Consider the following 17,317-nt stretch of genomic DNA (forward strand, 5'->3'; position numbering starts at 1 on the left):
ACTCCAAAATCACCCAGAACAAGAGTCACCAACTATTTCAGACCCAAGATAACATTTCCCAAGCTTTTAGTCAAATGATACCTAACTGACCCATGTCCGCAGAAAGCAATGCTTCTGGTGAGATCTCCAAGCGTGAAAGAGACTCATTTCTGGCCAAACAGTCTGGAAGACTCCCAAATAGACTAACTAGATTGACCTGAGCAATGTCTCTCAGTCATTTTAGTGTACGTGAAATATGTTTTCCAAGTTTCTTTTATTCTAAGTGTATCCTCAATAACTCTAAATAGTTAGGTTTCAGAGCAACAGCCGTGTTAGTCTGTATTTGCAAAAAGAAAAGGAGTACTTGTGGCACCTTAGAGACTAACCAATTTATTTGAGCATAAGCTTTCGTGAGCTACAGCTCACTTCATCGGATGCATACTGTGGAAAATACAGAAGATGTTTGTTTTTATACACACAAATCATGAAGAAATGGGTGTTTATCACTACAAAAGGTTTTCTCTCCCCCCACCACTTTTGTAGTGATAAACACCCATTTTTTCATGATTTGTGTGTATAAAAACAAACATCTTCTGTATTTTCCACAGTATGCATCCGATGAAGTGAGCTGTAGCTCATGAAAGCTTATGCTCAAATAAATTGGTTAGTCTCTAAATAGTTAGTTTATTCAGTAGCACAGCATGTATAGTAGATGCCTTCTGAAGAAGCTGGAATATGTTAGAAGTTGAAGTTACATATCTGCCCTCCCCCCATTTTTACAAAAACAGGGGTGCTGTACCGTTTTCCAAAGGGTTAAAGACTGGGGCATTGTAATGGGGGACACTGATTGCAAGGGCGGCTCCTTGTGGCTGGATCTGGGGATTAGTTCTCTTCTGGTCTGGGAGCCCTTCCCATTGGCTGCTCGCACAGTGAACTCTCTTTAGGACTCGGGGTGCTCCCTGTCCATGACTTGGCCCTTCAGGCAGGTCACCATTTAGTCCTCCCCTTCTGGGGTGTCAGGGTCCTACTGGACAAACTGTCCATGTGCCACGTCAGTCAGTCTTCTGGTCCAAGTCCAGGTCCAGACCCACTTTCCTAGTAGCTGGTGGGGGAAACCAGGCCCACCTTCTACTCCAGGTTCCAGCCCAGGGACCATGTCCTCAGCAGCCAAGGTCTACACAGTCTTAGCCCTTACTGCTCTTTCCCTGGGCTTCTTCCTGCTCTGCCTTCCACAGGCTTTCTTCCCCACAACTCCTCTGGGTAAACCCCTTCAGTTAGGGACAGGATCCCAGGGCTTTTAGTTCCCCCTGGGTTTCCTCCGACCCGCCTCTCTGTACCCAGAGAGCAACTGCAAACTCTCTCTCTCTCTGAAACCCCCTTTCTTTCTTTTTCTTCTTCTCTTTTTTATGGTGAAGCAGACTTGACTGAATAGTTTATAGCAGCCACCAACTATAATCCTTCATTTCTTAGAGGTTTCTAACCTCCCACTCTGCCCTGTATCTTTCAGGTAATGTAACAGCCCCTTTTTAATAATACTCCACTTTCCCAATGTTTTTACTAAATCAAATAAAGTATTTTTTTACCGCAAAACGTTTGAATTGCTCAAAAATCTTTTCCCTTTCTTTACTAAAGCCCTTACATACCCATAAACTGTGATCAATTGTTTCTTCTACCTTACAGTGTATGCATAGGCCATCTTTGTGTCTATTTATTTGGAAAAGATTTTTCTTTAAGCCACTATGGCCGGTTAATACTGTAAACAAAAGCACTTCATTAGTCCTATCCAGGCCCTGAAGTATGTCGTAGTCCTCAATTCTAGGGCACAATTCCAAAATTCTTCTTCCTCTCTTTTCATTCATCCACATTTTTGCCATTCATCTTTTACATTTTTCTGTGCTGGGCTTTTGAATTTCTGCTACTCAAGGGAATTTCTATGTCAAGCCTTCCATTTCTTACAGCAGTTTTAGCTGCTTTCTCCGCCATGTCATTCCCTGTCATCCTGATATGCTCTGGGATCCAAGCTAATGCTACATGTACGCCCATCCACACTAGCTCTGTTATTAGAAATATCATTTCATTGATTAAATCACTTCTGCGTACCAAGACACTCCTTTTTATTGCCAGAAGGCCTGAGATTGAATCTGAAAAAATTACTGCAGCTGCTGGAAGTACATCCCAGATCCAATTCCATGCTCGCATTATTGCTACTAGTTTGGCTGTCATGACATCTACATAGTCAGATATTCTTTTAGATGTAACTAATTCCCAATTGTGATATACAATATGCTGTCCCTACTTTTCCTGTTTTTTCTTTTTTGGACCCATCTGTATATATTTGACAAAACTGACTACTTTTCTTCTATATATTGGTACCCTTCATTTTTAATACCTATTGTCTTTTTTACCCTTAAGTCTTTAAAATAAATCTAAATCCACATTGGACATGCAACTTCCCATCCCTAACTAATTTTCCCACGACTACAAGTTTTGACTTCGTTCAGCTATTCCTTGTCCCTCAACTCCTGCATCCACACTTTAACTTGAATGGCATGTGGAGTTCTAACATCATGTGCTACAGTTTGCTTATCAATTTGGCAACAATCCTCATACATTTATTTGGTACTTTCGTCATTGCAGTTTCCATTAACATTGTCCCAGAAAGTTGGGTCCAGTAGTTTCATTCGTAGTGTAACTGGCATTTCACTAGAAGCAATCTGCAGAATGCATATAGATGTTGTAATAAATGCACTGCACTTAATTTGTAGTGCCTGGGTTTGTATTAATTCTAATTTAAGTTCTGATTTTGCTGCTAACCCAGTTATAGTTTTATAACTATCAGTACAGTTTTATAACTATCAGTATAACTATCAGTTATAGTTTTCTAAACCTGACTTTTATAATCAAATTTACGTTAGATTTAATATTATAACTGTTTCGTTTGTTTGGCTACCCTTGTATGGTTATTACCTGGCAATAAATAACTTCCATGGTTCAGCTGGTTGCTTCTCTCTCTCTCCCCCCTCCTCATGGGTGTTTTTTGGCTTCCCCTTTTGCTCTGCAGCAACATTCCTTGTCCCTAAGCTAAAGATCCCTGCAGCGCCCAAAAATCTTGTGGGGTTTGCTTGTCAAGTGGGTTACTACCAGAACAACTGTAACGTGAAAGTGGGAATAGGGACATGCTGAACCTGGGACATATGAGGGTGACAGCTTGGTCCAGGAACATATAAGGGGTCATCTTGGGACTGCTGATGAACTCAGTCCTCTCAGACGCACTCTGTTAGCGTGTGTGTGTGTTTGTGTGTGTGTGTGCTCATTTGATTCTGGGGCTGGAAGAACCCAGCCCTGGGGAATGTAAGTCCTGCAGGATAGCTCCATTGCAAGGGAACTTGTAGCAGGGAGAAGTAGAGCTCCGTATGAGAACACAAGTGACACAAGCAGTACATTGATAGAATTACAGAACACCTCCCTCCCTGCAGAAGAGTAACCCAAATAAATGAGCATACCCCAAAGTAACAGGCAAATCTGGTAACAACTCCCAATGAGTGGCGGTAGCTTGGTCAGCGGGCAAGCTCTCCCACTGACAAAGTGCTGTTCACACCAGCGCTTCTCATCTGTAAAACTTTTGTCATTAAGGGGAGTGTTGGTTTTTTTCACACCCCTGAATGACAAAAGTTTTACCGACGAAAGTCCAGTGTAAACAAAGCCTAAGTTAGCAATATGATCAATGCTGCATCTTCCTCTCCTAAAACCACTCTGCACCTCATCTGTAATGCCACTGTTTTCCAAATTGACAACCAGTCATTAATTCACCCTCTCTCCATAATTTTACCCAGAGAGGAAGTAAGGGCAATTGGTCTATATGCACTTTTGTGGCATAGTTTGCCTGGTTTCCATATTGGAATTACTACTGCATGTTTCCGCCCTACTGGTCATTTTGGGGAGGGGGCACAATTGAAAGGGGAGGACACGTGACCGCCCCACATCTCCTCTCCCACTCTGCGCCCAGTCCAGGGCCACCACACTCTTCCCATCCCACGTTACCTATGGGGTGGGGGACACTCTGTCCTTCTCCCACTGAGCCTTCCCCCTTGGGCACACGCACCCATCCTGCCTCTATCCTTCATGTAAACATGCCTTTCCTCACAGCCATTGTGATCCCGATCAGATCTTTCCCTGCTGTATAACTACAAATGAAACAATGGCAGGAGGGGTTTTTCAAAACCAAAACACTACTATTAGTTCATCTGTTTGTGCTCTTGCCAGCATCCTAGCCACTGCTGCAAGCAATTCAGTGTTCTGGGCAGCTGTCTAGGAATGGGTGCCAGAGAAAACAGGGAGGGTGCATGTTGCAACCCACACTGGAAAAGTCATCGTTTGTTCTCTCAAATATTGATTAACTCTAGCTCTCATCTTTGGCCAGCCGAATGTGGTGAGATGGGTTATGGAGCAATTTGTCTAAGTGGCACGGCAGTCAAGGGCATGAACTGGGACAGATATACATCCCCCGCCTTCAGCTAGAACTTGCTGTGGCATCACAGAGAGGGTGTGGGAGCCATTCTGCTGGGAAAGTGCCAGGGCACCTTCTCAGATGACTCCTCGCATACGGAGTGCAGGAATTGCGGTGTGACATTCAGAAGAACTGGGTTACGATATGCCTTAGGGAGGCAGCCCGTGGGGGCGTGTAAGGAGCTTGCTGGAGCTCTGCTTTATTCCATGTTCAGTTCCAACCAGCTGTGCATAACAATAAGACCTTCTCAGCGCCCTGCCCAGACTCTCCAGAGCCCTCAGGCTTTGTGCATTTCTCAGACTAGAGTCCCCTTCATAAGCTCTTAAATAGGTGAGAGTCAGTTTTTGCCAGGAGCACCCACACTGAGTAGCCCAGTACTCAGCCAGCAGTACCATTAATGGCAATGAAAATATGCACAGAGTAAAGTGTTACTCAGTGAGAGTCATGGTGGCAAACTCTGTCCCCAAACAAACATTACTTCCTGTACGTGGCATCAGTGATGTTCCTGGCACACCACAGAGCAGTCCCTTGGATGTGCAAATAGCCAAGCATGATTGTGATAGGCACTAGGGATTTTTGCTGGAAATATATCTTTTTTGGGGACCATCATGGACAAATTATTTCATAGAATCATAGAAGATTAGGGTTGGAAGAGACCTCAGGAGATCATCTAGTCCAACCCCCTGCTCAAAGCAGGACCAACCCCAACTAAATCATCCCAGCCAGGGCTTTGTCAAGCTGGGCCTTAAAAACCTCTAAGGATGGAGATTCCACCTCTCAAGGTAACCCATTCCAGTGTTTCACCACTCTCCTAGTGAAATAGTTTTTCCTAATATCCAACCTAGACCTCCCCCACTGCAACTTGAAACCTTTGCTCCTTGTTCTGTCATCTGCCACCACTGAGAACAGCCAAGCTCCATCCTCTTTGGAACCCCCTTCAGGTAGTTGAAGGCTGCTATCAAATCCCCCCTCACTCTTCTCTTCTGCAAACTAAATAAGCCCAGTTCCCTCAGCCTCTCCTGATAAACCATGTGCCCCAGGCCTCTAATCATTTTAATGGCCCTCTGCTGGACTGTCCCCAATTTGTCCACATCCTTTCTGTAGTGGGGGCTCCAAAACTGGATGCAATACTCCAGATGTGGCCTCACCAGTGCTGAATAGAGGGGAATAATCACTTCCCTCAATCTGCTGTCAATACTCCTACTAATGGAGCCCAATATGCCATTAGCCTTCTTGTCAACAAGGGCACACTGTTGACTCATATCCAGCTTCTCATCCACTGTAATCCCCAGGTCCTTTTCTGCAGAACTACTGCTTAGCCAGTCGGTCCCCAGCCTGTAGCAGTGTCTGGGATTCTTCCATCCTAAGTGCAGGACTCTGCACTAGTCCTTGTTGAACCTAATCAGATTTCTTTTGGCCCAATCCTCCAACTGGTCAAGGTCACTCTGAACCCTATCCCTACCCTACAGCGTATCTACCTCTCCCCCGCATCTTAGTGGCATGTACAAACTTGCAATCCGTCCCATCATCCAGACCATTAATGAAGATGTTGAACAAAACCACCACCAGGACCGACCCCTGGGGCACTCCACTTGATACCGGCTGCCAACTAGACATGGAGCCATTGATCACTACCCGTTGAGCCTGACAATCTAGCCAGCTTTCTATCCACTTTATAGTCCATTCATCCAATCTATACTTTTTTAACTTGCTGGGAAGAATACTGTGGGAGACCTTATCAAAAGCTTTGCTAAAGTCAAGATATATCACGTCCACCACTTTCCGCATATCCACAGAGCCAGTTATCTCATCATAGAAGGCAATCAGGTTGGTCAGTCATGACTTCCCCTTGGTGAATCCATGTTGACTATTTCTGATCACCTTCCTCTCCTCCAAGTTCTTCAAAATGGATTCCTTGAGGGGCTTCTCCATGATTTTTCCAGGGACTGAGGTGAGGCTGACCTGTCTGTAGTTCCCTGGATTCTTCTTCTTCTTCCCTTTTTTAAAGATGGCCACCATATTTGCCCTTTTCCAATCATCCAGAACCTCCCACAATCGCCATGAGTTTTCAAAGATAATGGCCAATGGCTCTGCAATCACATCAGCCAACTCCCTCAGCACCCTCGGATGCATTAGATCCAGACCCACGGATTTGTGCATGTCCAGCTTTCTAAATAGTCCTTAACCTGTTCTTTCACCACTGAGGGCTTTTCATCTCCTCCCCATACTGTGCTGCCCAGTGCAGCAGTCTGGGAGCTGACCTTTTCTGTGAAGACCGAGGCAAAAAAAAGCATTGAGTACTTCAGCTTTTTCCACATCATCTGTCACTACATTGCCTCCGCCATTCAGTAAGGGTCCTGCATGTTCCCTAACCTTCTTCTTGTTGGTAACATACCTGTAGAAACCCTTCTTGTTACCGTTCACATCCCTTGCTAGCTGCAACTCCAACCATGCTTTGGCCTTCCTGATTACGCCCCTGCATGCTCGAGCAATATTTTTATACTCCTCCCAAGTCACCTGTCCAAGTTTCCACTTCCTGTAAGCTTCCTTTTTGTGTGTAAACTCACTGAAGATTTCTCTGTTAAGCCACTGTGGTCACCTACCATATTTGCTATTCTTTCTGCACATCGGGAAGGTTTGTTCCTGTGCCCTCAATAAGGCTTCTTTAAAATACAGCCAGCTCTCCTGGACTCCTTTCCCCCTCATATTAGCCTCCCAGTTCCCTGAGGGAGTCAAATTCTGCTTTTCTGAAGTCCAGAGTCCATATTCTGCTTCTGTCCTTTCTTCCTTTTGCTAGGATCCTGAACTCGACCATCTCATGGTCACTGCTACCCAGGTTGCCACCCACTTTTACTCCAACCAATTCTTCCCTGTTTCTGAGCAGCAGGTCAAGAGGAGCATGGCCCCTAGTTGGTCTCTCCTGCACTTGCACTAGGAAGTTGGCCCCAACACTCTCCAACAACTTCCTGGATTGTCTGTGCACTGCTGTATTGCTCTCCCAGCAGATGTCAGGGTGATTGAAGTCCCCCATGAGAACCAGGGCCTGTGATCTGGAAACTTCTGTTAGTTGTCCAAAGAAAGCCTCGTCTACCTCCTCCTCCTGGTCTGGTGGTCTATAGCAGACGCCCACCACGACATCACCATTGTTCTCGCGCCTCTAAACTTAACTCAAAGACTCTCAACAGGCTTTTCTCCAGTTTCATACTGGAGCTCTGAGCAATCATACTGGGTTTGGAGGGAGAAAGGAAGATCAGGGATGGGGCAGGGTTTGGAATGAGGGGAGAGGCTCAGGGATGCAGGATCCGGAAGGCGCTTACCTCAAGCTCCTGGAAGTAGCGGCATGTCCCTTCTCCGACTCCTATATAGAGGCTCTGCATGCTGTCCCGTCTGCAGGCACTGCCCCAGCAGCTCCCATTGACTGTAGTTCCCAGCCAATGGGAGCTGTGGGGGCGGCACTTGGGGCAGGGGCAGCATGCAGAGCAGAGCACCCTGGCTGCCTCTATGCGTAGGAGCCGGAGAGGGCCATGCTGCTGCTTCCGGAAGCCATGTGGAGTGGGCCCCGATCCTGCTCCCCTGCTGGAGCGCCAGAGAGGGGCAAGCCCCAGACCCTGCTCCCCAGCGGGCGCTCAAGGGCAGAATTAAAACAGCTGGCTGGATGTGGCCTGCGGGCCATAGTTTGCCCACCCCTGCTCTACTGTCTCAGTATGAATCAGGAGGCCTCCCCTGTTGCACCCTCCTCTATGTGTTTCCTCCCAGTATCCCACTTCCCCACTTACCTCTGGGCTTAGGTCACCATCCCCCGGAGAACCTAGTTTAAAGCCCTCCTCACTAGGTTACCAAGCAGGGAAGTTCCATGGCCCGTGTTATACAGCAGATCAGATTAGATGATCACAATGGTCCCATCTAGCCTTGGAATCGATGAACTTCTGAAAAACTGCTCTTACCTGACAGATATTCCATATTTTCTCCATTACAGCAGATACTGTCAAAACCAACTACAACATCACTGTTAAACAGTAGCCACATGGAGGTTTTACCAGTATAACTATACTGGTTTCACTATAGCAGTAGAGCTGGATTCAATTTTTTGGATGAAGGTGGTTTTTTTGACAAAAAAATTCATAATTGGGTCAATTGCAACATCTAGCAAATTTGTGTCAAATTTGCCAAATTGTTTCAGCTGAAAAAGAAAAGAGGAAAAAAATCAGAAAAAGTCAAAATGTTTTTATTTTTTCAATTCAAAATTTCATTTAGAATTTTACTTCTACCTTATTAATAAAAAAAGTAAAAAAAACCAAAAACCACACAATTAAAACAAAACATTTTGTTTTAGGTCAAATAAAACCGGTTCTCCATGCCCACGCTGCCCCTTCCCCATGGAGCCCCACCCCTGCGCCACCCCTTCTCCCCAAACTCCTGCCCTCGCACCACCCATTCCCCTGAGGCCCTGCCCCCTCTTGTTCCTCTCCACCCCCTCCCCCATTGCTTGCCCTAACGCCTGGTAAAAAATGGGAGGGAAACAGGGCCATTGCCCCCACCCCCACTCCTGCGCCCCAGGTCCCCATCATTGGAAGTGTTTAAAAACAAGTTGGACAAACACCTGTCAGGGTACTTGGTTTCTCGAGGTCCATTCCAGCCCTGCATTTTTATGATTCTAAGTCACTGGGAGCAGCACTCCCACTCCATGAACAATGAACTGAATCAAAGGATCTGCCCCACTTTGCCACTCTGCCATATATCACTGACGACTGCAAACACCTAATTCCAGAAAGACAGGAATGCACGTACTGCCTCACTGGAACAGACCTGTGCTCCATCTAGTCCAGCATCCTCTCTCTGACCGTGACCAGTACCAGAGAATTCTGAGGAAATTCCAAGAAGCCCCGTAATGAGCAGTTAATATTTGGCTTGTGCCCTGCAGCATGAGAACTGATGCCCTTTATTCATTTTAAAGATAAAGACATCTGTAACTCCTTTCCACAGCGACAGCCTCACCCAACTGCTCTGCCCTTGGATTTACCTGCAGAGAAAGGCAGGAAGGCCTCCCACTTCACAAACTGCCCATCTGCATCCAGGAAGTGCTCCGGGTAGAACTGGTGGGGCTTCTCCCAAATCGTTTCATCCTTGCAGCCAGCCAAGCCTATAGGGGAAGGCAAAAGCACAAACCGCGACGATGGTGGTGCCCTAAACATTCCCATTAACGTCTCCAAAACAAAAACAAACAGGTTATTTCAGGAGAATATAAACCATTGTCAACTTTACCTTATGCTTCCTTTTACTATCATCTATAGTGAAAGAAAAGCCAGGCAGTTCTCTTTTGCCCTATTAATCAGATAATGGCACAACTTTCCATTGGAAAAGGCCTATCAATTTAACATTTGTGTATGTAAATGAGATTTCCACTTCCTTCAATGATATTAGCAGGACAAAATTTCCTCCCACTCTAGATCTCCCTAAATTTTCAAGCAAATTAATTCTGTATAATGAGATTCAGTTGAATTTATACTGTTGGATCTACAGGTAGAAAAACAGCTCACTGTGAGGTTCAAGTCCTTTAGACTAGCACGCTACTAAGTAAGTATCCTAGCAATATCCCTTAGCAATCTGCATCTGGGCTGCATTAATATTCCAGGAGTCACAATTGCTGTACCTTAGGGATGAAAAAGCCTTGAACTTCAGTGTCCCGGTACGTCACGCTAGGCACTCCAGCAAAAACAACATCACAATAATACTGAGTTTCATAGCTCACAGCATTGGTGTAAGGCAAGTTCACTTGGTCCTCTATCTCGGGTGACCTGTCCCTGCCGATCACCTTATCAATTTCCTCATGGACTCTTCCTGGAAATATAGGAACACTTTATATAGAGTTATACCAATAAAATAAAAACCAGCAGGATCTTATTAAAGGGGAAAAGGCAAAATGCCACATTTATTGTGAATACAGAAAGAATCATAGTAAGCAGTTAGTTATAGCTATAACATTCCATTCAATTTCATATTTATTCACACACATTCATACACACAGGTTCTGCAAGGTTGTTATCATAGTTACCAGCCTTAGAGTTGCTCATGCCAAGCCACTGGCCAGGTGGCCTGGACATGAGGAGGGAGCAGGGCCTTGTCAGATGCACATCTGATGCTCCTGGAAGTTGGTTTGCAGAATCAGACCCCAAAGTTCTCACTTTCTAGAGCACATTTTTATAGGAATTTATTCCTATGCCAGTCTATGGGAATTGCTTCATCATGCTGTTGCTGAATCAATCAGCAGATGGCACATTCCTGACAGCTCCATGCTGCCAGATGTTATCTTGTTCTTTGGTTCTCCCATCCTTGAGGCTGTTGGGTGGATTCCAGTCTGCCCTCCAGGGGTCCTCTGGTTATTTCCACTTGACGCCTTCTTCAGCTGATGGGCACTGGATTCTTAGGCTGGCACCTCCCTGATCATTCAGTTATTATCCACACCAAGCATCCATCCACATACATCCTTTATCTCTATTTTAATCACAATTGTTAACAAAGCAAGATGAATACAACAAAAGGGCGGGGAGTTTCTGGGTGCTGTTTCTGTTATTACTGAGTATTGCTTTGAGTCTCTCTCTGTGTGAGTAGTTGTTGTTACAAAGAATTGCTTTGAGAACAGACTCTGTCTTAGAATGTACTAACACAATTAGCAGCTTGCAAGTTTCACACAGAGAGGGAGAGAAACAGTACCAAAAACCAAGAGATCGCTTAATTAGTAATACCCTGGAATTTAAACTATGGGGAATCAAACTCATTTGTGATTTTAATACAGAACTTCTTTAATATGATCCAACAGGGACTTGAACCAAAATTAAGCAAATGGTACCAAATTGTAGCAAATCATCTAGAAAGAAGGCACTGGCCCTTGCTGCTACCAACACAACTGGCTGAAGGGTTACAGTACTCAGTGCCATAAATTTGGCGAAGGTACATTGTACTCCTCGTACATAGCAAAGAGGTTTAGCTTTAAGCTTTAAAGTTCTGCTTTAAGCATAAAACTCAATTCATTCTTAACTATGGAGTTACAGTCTGGAAATACTGGACCTACTGAAGTCAAGGTCAACCCCCCACTGATTTCGTAGGTCAGGGTTTTACTGGAAGCCTCCATAATAAACATAAGAGCTTCCACATGACTGCTCTGGTGAGCCTGCATTTTGTGAACTCATGGAGCACCCATGAGGCATGACACCAAAACCAGAGCTAGCACAGAAGCCAAAACACACAACTACTCAAGGTTATGGAGAAGAGTTTGCCTTTTGGGACCTTGATTGCTCGAATTCTCTTGCAATATCACTGAATACAGGCTGAGGAGAACGTAATGGGCTGGACACACAGCAAAAGCATTGCAGTCAGACTTTAGGTGCATAAGGCACTTCAAGGTGGAAAGATTTATTTGTTTATTTTATTACTCAGTGTTCCTGGAATGCTAATTGGGCCTTTACACAACAATAAGCAGCACTGAATGTGCACCTACCATCTCCAGGAACGCCGGCTCCATGTGGAGCTTAAGGATGATCCTCACCACTCTTGGGTCCAGACCATGGCCCCAAGCCAAGACTGGTGGGACTGAGTTTTGAGACCCAGAATATCCAGAATTTGCTGCAGAACTTCAGAATGAGACCTCCAGAGTGAGCTATCCCCAATATCTAATCACCACCAAAAGCATGGACATTGGCCCGTGGGAGCTGACTAACCTGGAGAGTTACTGGACTGGGAAGTCCGCAGTGGGTGCTGGTGTACTGGAGGTGGGCGTAACTATACAGCGTGCACCCATAGGGATGTGACCAATGTGGCTGAGATCATAGAAGGATACAACTGGGCATCCACAATGAACCCATGTGTCCATTCAGCGCTGCCTTTCCTGCATCAGGGCCGGATTTAGGGGCAGGCAACCCAGGCGATCCTAAGATGCAAAGTTATCATCTTATATGACAGGGATAAATCATGCATGTAAATCGTGCATCCAAGTCATGAAATGGGCTAGAAATGCAATAAAAGATAAGGTATTCAAAAGTTTAACAAATGGGGGGAGGGGGGCGGGGGGCACTGAAGACTCTCCTTGCCTGGGACGCCATTTGGTCTAGGTCTGGCCCTGCCTACAATATTAAATAAAGAGTTACATAAATAGCGTAGAGGCTCCTTATCCCACAATTCCTCCTCCTGGGATCGCAGGCATATCGGCTAGAGAAAAGGGGACACTCATGAGAGGTGGGTGCTGACCCCGTTACACTTAGTTAGGAATGTGACTGTATGCTGGTAAACGTTACTGCATTGGAGGCACTGTGTTCCATTCGTTGGGCAGGAAGTCCTCTGCATTAGTCAGCAGCACCCTTATGAAGGACTAGTCTTAGTGGAGTTCAAAGGGAATCCTGTCTCATCCATGACAGGCAAATGTCAGCTGCAACGGGGGAATACCCAAAAGAGTAGGGATGGACAGAGGGAGCCTTAAGACTCCCAGATGGAAACACACAATTTAAAGGGGTGAGGGAAACCACTGCTCCTGCCAAAAAAGTTGGGGGTTTTTACATTGTCTTTATTTTTTTTGCAGGGTAAAACCTAAATTCTCTTTCCAGCTGAAAGCACCAACCATCCTTGGTAAGTTTTTGTGCAGCCACAAAAAACAATCGTTTTCTTTGCATCTAAGTTTTACTTTAAATGTGGTAATTATTCCTGTGGTTTATTGTTTGTATTAGGATAGTACCTGGAGGTCTCTTTGTGCTAGGCATTGTACAGATACACAGTAAGCCCTGGTCTACACTAGGACTTTAGGTCGAATTTAGCAGCATTAAATCGATTTAAACCTCCACCCGTCCACACAGTGAAGCCCTTTATTTCGACTTAAAGGGCTCTTAAAATCTATTTCCTTACTCCACCCCTGACAAGTGGATTAGCGCTTAAATCGACGTTCCCAGCTCGAATTTGGGGTACTGTGGACACAATTCGATGTTATTGGCCTCCGGGAGCTATCCCAGAGTGCTCCATTCTGACCGCTCTGGACAGCACTCTCAACTCAGATGCACTGGCCAGGTAGACAGGAAAAGAACCGCGAACTTTTGAATCTCATTTCCTGTTTGGCCAGCGTGGCAAGCTGCAGGTGACCATGCAGAGCTCATCAGCACAGGTGACCATGATGGAGTCCCAGAATCGCAAAAGAGCTCCAGCATGGACCGAACGGGAGGTACGGGATCTGATCGCTGTTTGGGGAGAGGAATCCGTGCTATCAGAACTCCGTTCCAGTTTTCGAAATGCCAAAACCTTTGTGAAAATCTCCCAGGACATGAAGGACAGAGGCCATAACAGGGACCCGAAGCAGTGCCGCATGAAACTGAAGGAGCTGAGGCAAGCCTACCAGAAAACCAGAGAGGCGAACAGCCGCTCTGGGTCAGAGCCCCAAACATGCCGCTTCTATGATGAGCTGCATGCCATTTTAGGGGGTTCAGCCACCACTACCCCAGCCGTGTTGTTTGACTCCTTCAATGGAGATGGAGGCAATACGGAAGCAGGTTTTGGGGACGAAGAAGATGATGATGAGGAGGAGGTTGTAGATAGCTCACAGCAAGCAAGCGGAGAAACCGGTTTTCCCGACAGCCAGGAACTGTTTCTCACCCTAGACCTGGAGCCAGTACCCCCCGAACCCACCCAAGGCTGCCTCCTGGACCCAGCAGGCGGAGAAGGGACCTCTGGTGAGTGTACCTTTTAAAATGCTATACATGGTTTAAAAGCAAGCATGTGAAAGGATTACTTTGCCCTGGCATTTGCGGTTCTCCTAGATGTAGTCCTAAAGCCTTTGCAAAAGGTTTCTGGGGAGGGCAGCCTTATTTCGTCCTTCATGGTAGGACACTTTTATCACTCCAGGCCAGTAACACATACTCGGGAATCACTGTAGAACAAAGCATTGCAGTGTATGTTTGCTGGCATTCAACCAAAATCCGTTCTTTCTCTCTCTGTGTTATCCTCAGGAGAGTGAGATATAATTCATGGTCACCTGGTTGAAATAGGGTGCTTTTCTTCAGGGACACATTCCTGCTGTGCTGTTTGCCTGTGGCTGAACAGAAATGTTCCCCGCTGTTAGCCATGGGGAGGGGGGAGGGTTGAGGGGGTAGTCACGTGGTGGGAGGAGGCAAAATGCGACCTTGTAACGAAAGCACATGTGCTATGTATGTAATGTTAACAGCAAGGTTTACCCTGAAAGAGTGTAGCGACTGTTTTATAAAATGTGTCTTTTTAAATACCGCTGTCCCTTTTTTTTTCTCCACCAGCTGGATGTGTTTCAATGATCACAGGATCTTCTCCTTCCCAGAGGCTAGTGAAGCTTAGAAAGAAAAAAAAACGCACTCGAGATGAAATGTTCTCCGAGCTAATGCTGTCCTCCCACACTGACAGAGCACAGACGAATGCATGGAGGCAAATAATGTCAGAGTGCAGGAAAGCACAAAATGACCGGGAGGAGAGGTGGAGGGCTGAAGAGAGTAAGTGGCGGGCTGAAGAGAGTAAGTGGCGGGCAGAAGACAGGGCTGAAGCTCAAATGTGGCGGCAGCGTGATGAGAGAAGGCAGGATTCAATGCTGAGGCTGCTGCAGGACCAAACCAGAATGCTCCAGTGTATGGTTGAGCTGCAGCAAAGGCAGCTGGAGCACAGACTGCCACTGCTGCCCCTCTGTAACCAACCGCCCTCCTCCCCAAGTTCCATAGCCTCCACACCCAGACGCCCAAGAACGCGGTGGGGGGGCCTCCGGCCAACCAATGACTCCACAACAGAGGATTGCCCAAAAAAAAGAAGGCTGTCATTCAATAAATTTTAAAGTTGTAAACTTTTAAAGTGCTGTGCTTAAAGTGCTGTGTGGCATTTTCCTTCCCTCCTCCACCACCCCTCCTGGGATACCTTGGTAGTCATCCCCCTATTTGTGTGATGAATGAATAACGAATGCATGACTGTGAAGCAGCAATGACTTTATTGCCTCTGCAAGCGGTGATTAAAGGGAGGAGGGGAGGGTGGTTAGCTTACAGGGAAGTAGAGTGAACCAAGGGGCGGGGGGTTTCATCAAGGAGAAACAAACAGAACTTTCACACTGTAGCCTGGCCAGTCATGAAACTGGTTTTCAAAGCTTCTCTGATGCGTACCGCGCCCTCCTGAGCTCTTCTAACCGCCCTGGTGTCTGGCTGCGCGTAACCAGCAGCCAGGCGATTTGCCTCAATCTCCCACCCCGCCATAAACGTCTCCCCCTTACTCTCACAGATATTGTGGAGCACACAGCAAGCAGTAATAACAGTGGGAATATTGGTTTCGCTGAGGTCTAAGCGAGTCAGTAAACTGCGCCAGCGCGCCTTTAAACGTCCAAATGCACATTCTACCACCATTCTGCACTTGCTCAGCCTGTAGTTGAACAGCTCCTGACTACTGTCCAGGCTGCCTGTGTACGGCTTCATGAGCCATGGCATTAAGGGGTAGGCTGGGTCCCCAAGGATACATATAGGCATTTCAACATCCCCAACAGTTATTTTCTGGTCTGGGAAGAAAGTCCCTTCCTGCAGCTTTTGAAACAGACCAGAGTTCCTGAAGATGCGAGCGTCATGCACCTTTCCCGGCCATCCCACGTTTATGTTGGTGAAACGTCCCTTGTGATCCACCAGAGCTTGCAGCACTATCGAAAAGTACCCCTTGCGGTTTATGTACTCGCCGGCTTGGTGCTCTGGTGCCAAGATAGGGATATGGGTTCCGTCTATAGCCCCACCACAGTTAGGGAATCCCATTGCAGCAAAGCCATCCACTATGACCTGCACATTTCCCAGGGTCACTACCCTTGATATCAGCAGATCTTTGATTGCATGAGCTACTTGCATCACAGCAGCCCCCACAGTAGATTTGCCCACTCCAAATTGATTCCCAACTGACCGGTAGCTGTCTGGCGTTGCAAGCTTCCACAGGGCTATCGCCACTCACTTCTCAACTGTGAGGGCTGCTCTCATCCTGGTATTCATGCGCTTCAGGGCAGGGGAAAGCAAGTCACAAAGTTCCATGAAAGTGCCCTTACGCATGCGAAAGTTTCGCAGCCACTGGGAATCGTCCCAGACCTGCAACACTATGTGGTCCCACCAGTCTGTGCTTGTTTCCCGAGCCCAGAATCGGCGTTCCACAGCATGAACCTGCCCCATTAGCACCATGATGCATGCATTGGCAGGGCCCATGCTTTCAGAGAAATCTGTGTCCATGTCCTGATCACTCACGGGACCGCGCTGACGTCGCCTCCTCGCCCGGTATCGCGTTGCCATGTTCTGGTGCTGCATATACTGCTGGATAATGCGTGTGGTGGTTGATGTGCTCCTAATTGCCAAAATGAGCTCAGCGGCCTCCATGCTTGCCTTGGTATGGCGTCCGCACAGAAAGAAGGCGCGGAACGATTGTCTGCCGTTGCTCTGATGGAGGGAGGGGCGACTGACGACACGGCTTACAGGGTTGGCTTCAGGGAGCTAAAATCAACAAAGGGTGTGCCTGTACATCAAGGAGTATTTCAGGCAGGACTGCACGGAGGGTTCCAATAAGAAATGGTGCACCAAAGTTATCGTTGTTATTGGAACAAGGAGGTTAGCCTGGCCTCTGATTGATACATGGCTAGATTAACCTCGCTGCGCCTTCTCTGTGACTGACTGCAGTGTGATCTAGACAGGGGAGGAGGAAAATGAGTCCAAAACAAATCTGGTCTATGTCTTGTTCTGACCCACTCCATCGATCCTTTACATCTTTGGCTGGCAGCAGACAAAAAAGGCGCGAAATGATTGTCTGCCCTTGCTTTCACGGGGGGAGGGAGGGTGG

At 46.6% G+C, this 17,317-nt stretch overlaps 1 long non-coding RNA gene across 2 annotated transcripts; it reads right to left on the reverse strand.

Moving 5' to 3' along the window:
* Positions 1 to 641: 641 nt before the first annotated feature.
* Positions 642 to 10,329, reverse strand: LOC140904903 (uncharacterized). 2 transcript variants are annotated; one of them, XR_012156674.2, is made up of 4 exons: positions 10,137 to 10,329; positions 9,507 to 9,626; positions 8,263 to 8,666; positions 642 to 6,752 (listed from the first exon to the last, which is right to left on the reverse strand). It is a non-coding gene; the product is annotated as an uncharacterized LOC140904903 (long non-coding RNA). The 2 variants fall into 2 exon arrangements; XR_012156673.2 differs by lacking the exon at positions 642 to 6,752 and having other exon boundaries at positions 7,967 to 8,666.
* Positions 10,330 to 17,317: the final 6,988 nt, after the last annotated feature.

This window comes from Lepidochelys kempii, chromosome 1, assembly GCF_965140285.1.
Source record: "Lepidochelys kempii isolate rLepKem1 chromosome 1, rLepKem1.hap1, whole genome shotgun sequence".
NCBI classification, from domain to species: Eukaryota; Metazoa; Chordata; order Testudines; family Cheloniidae; genus Lepidochelys; species Lepidochelys kempii.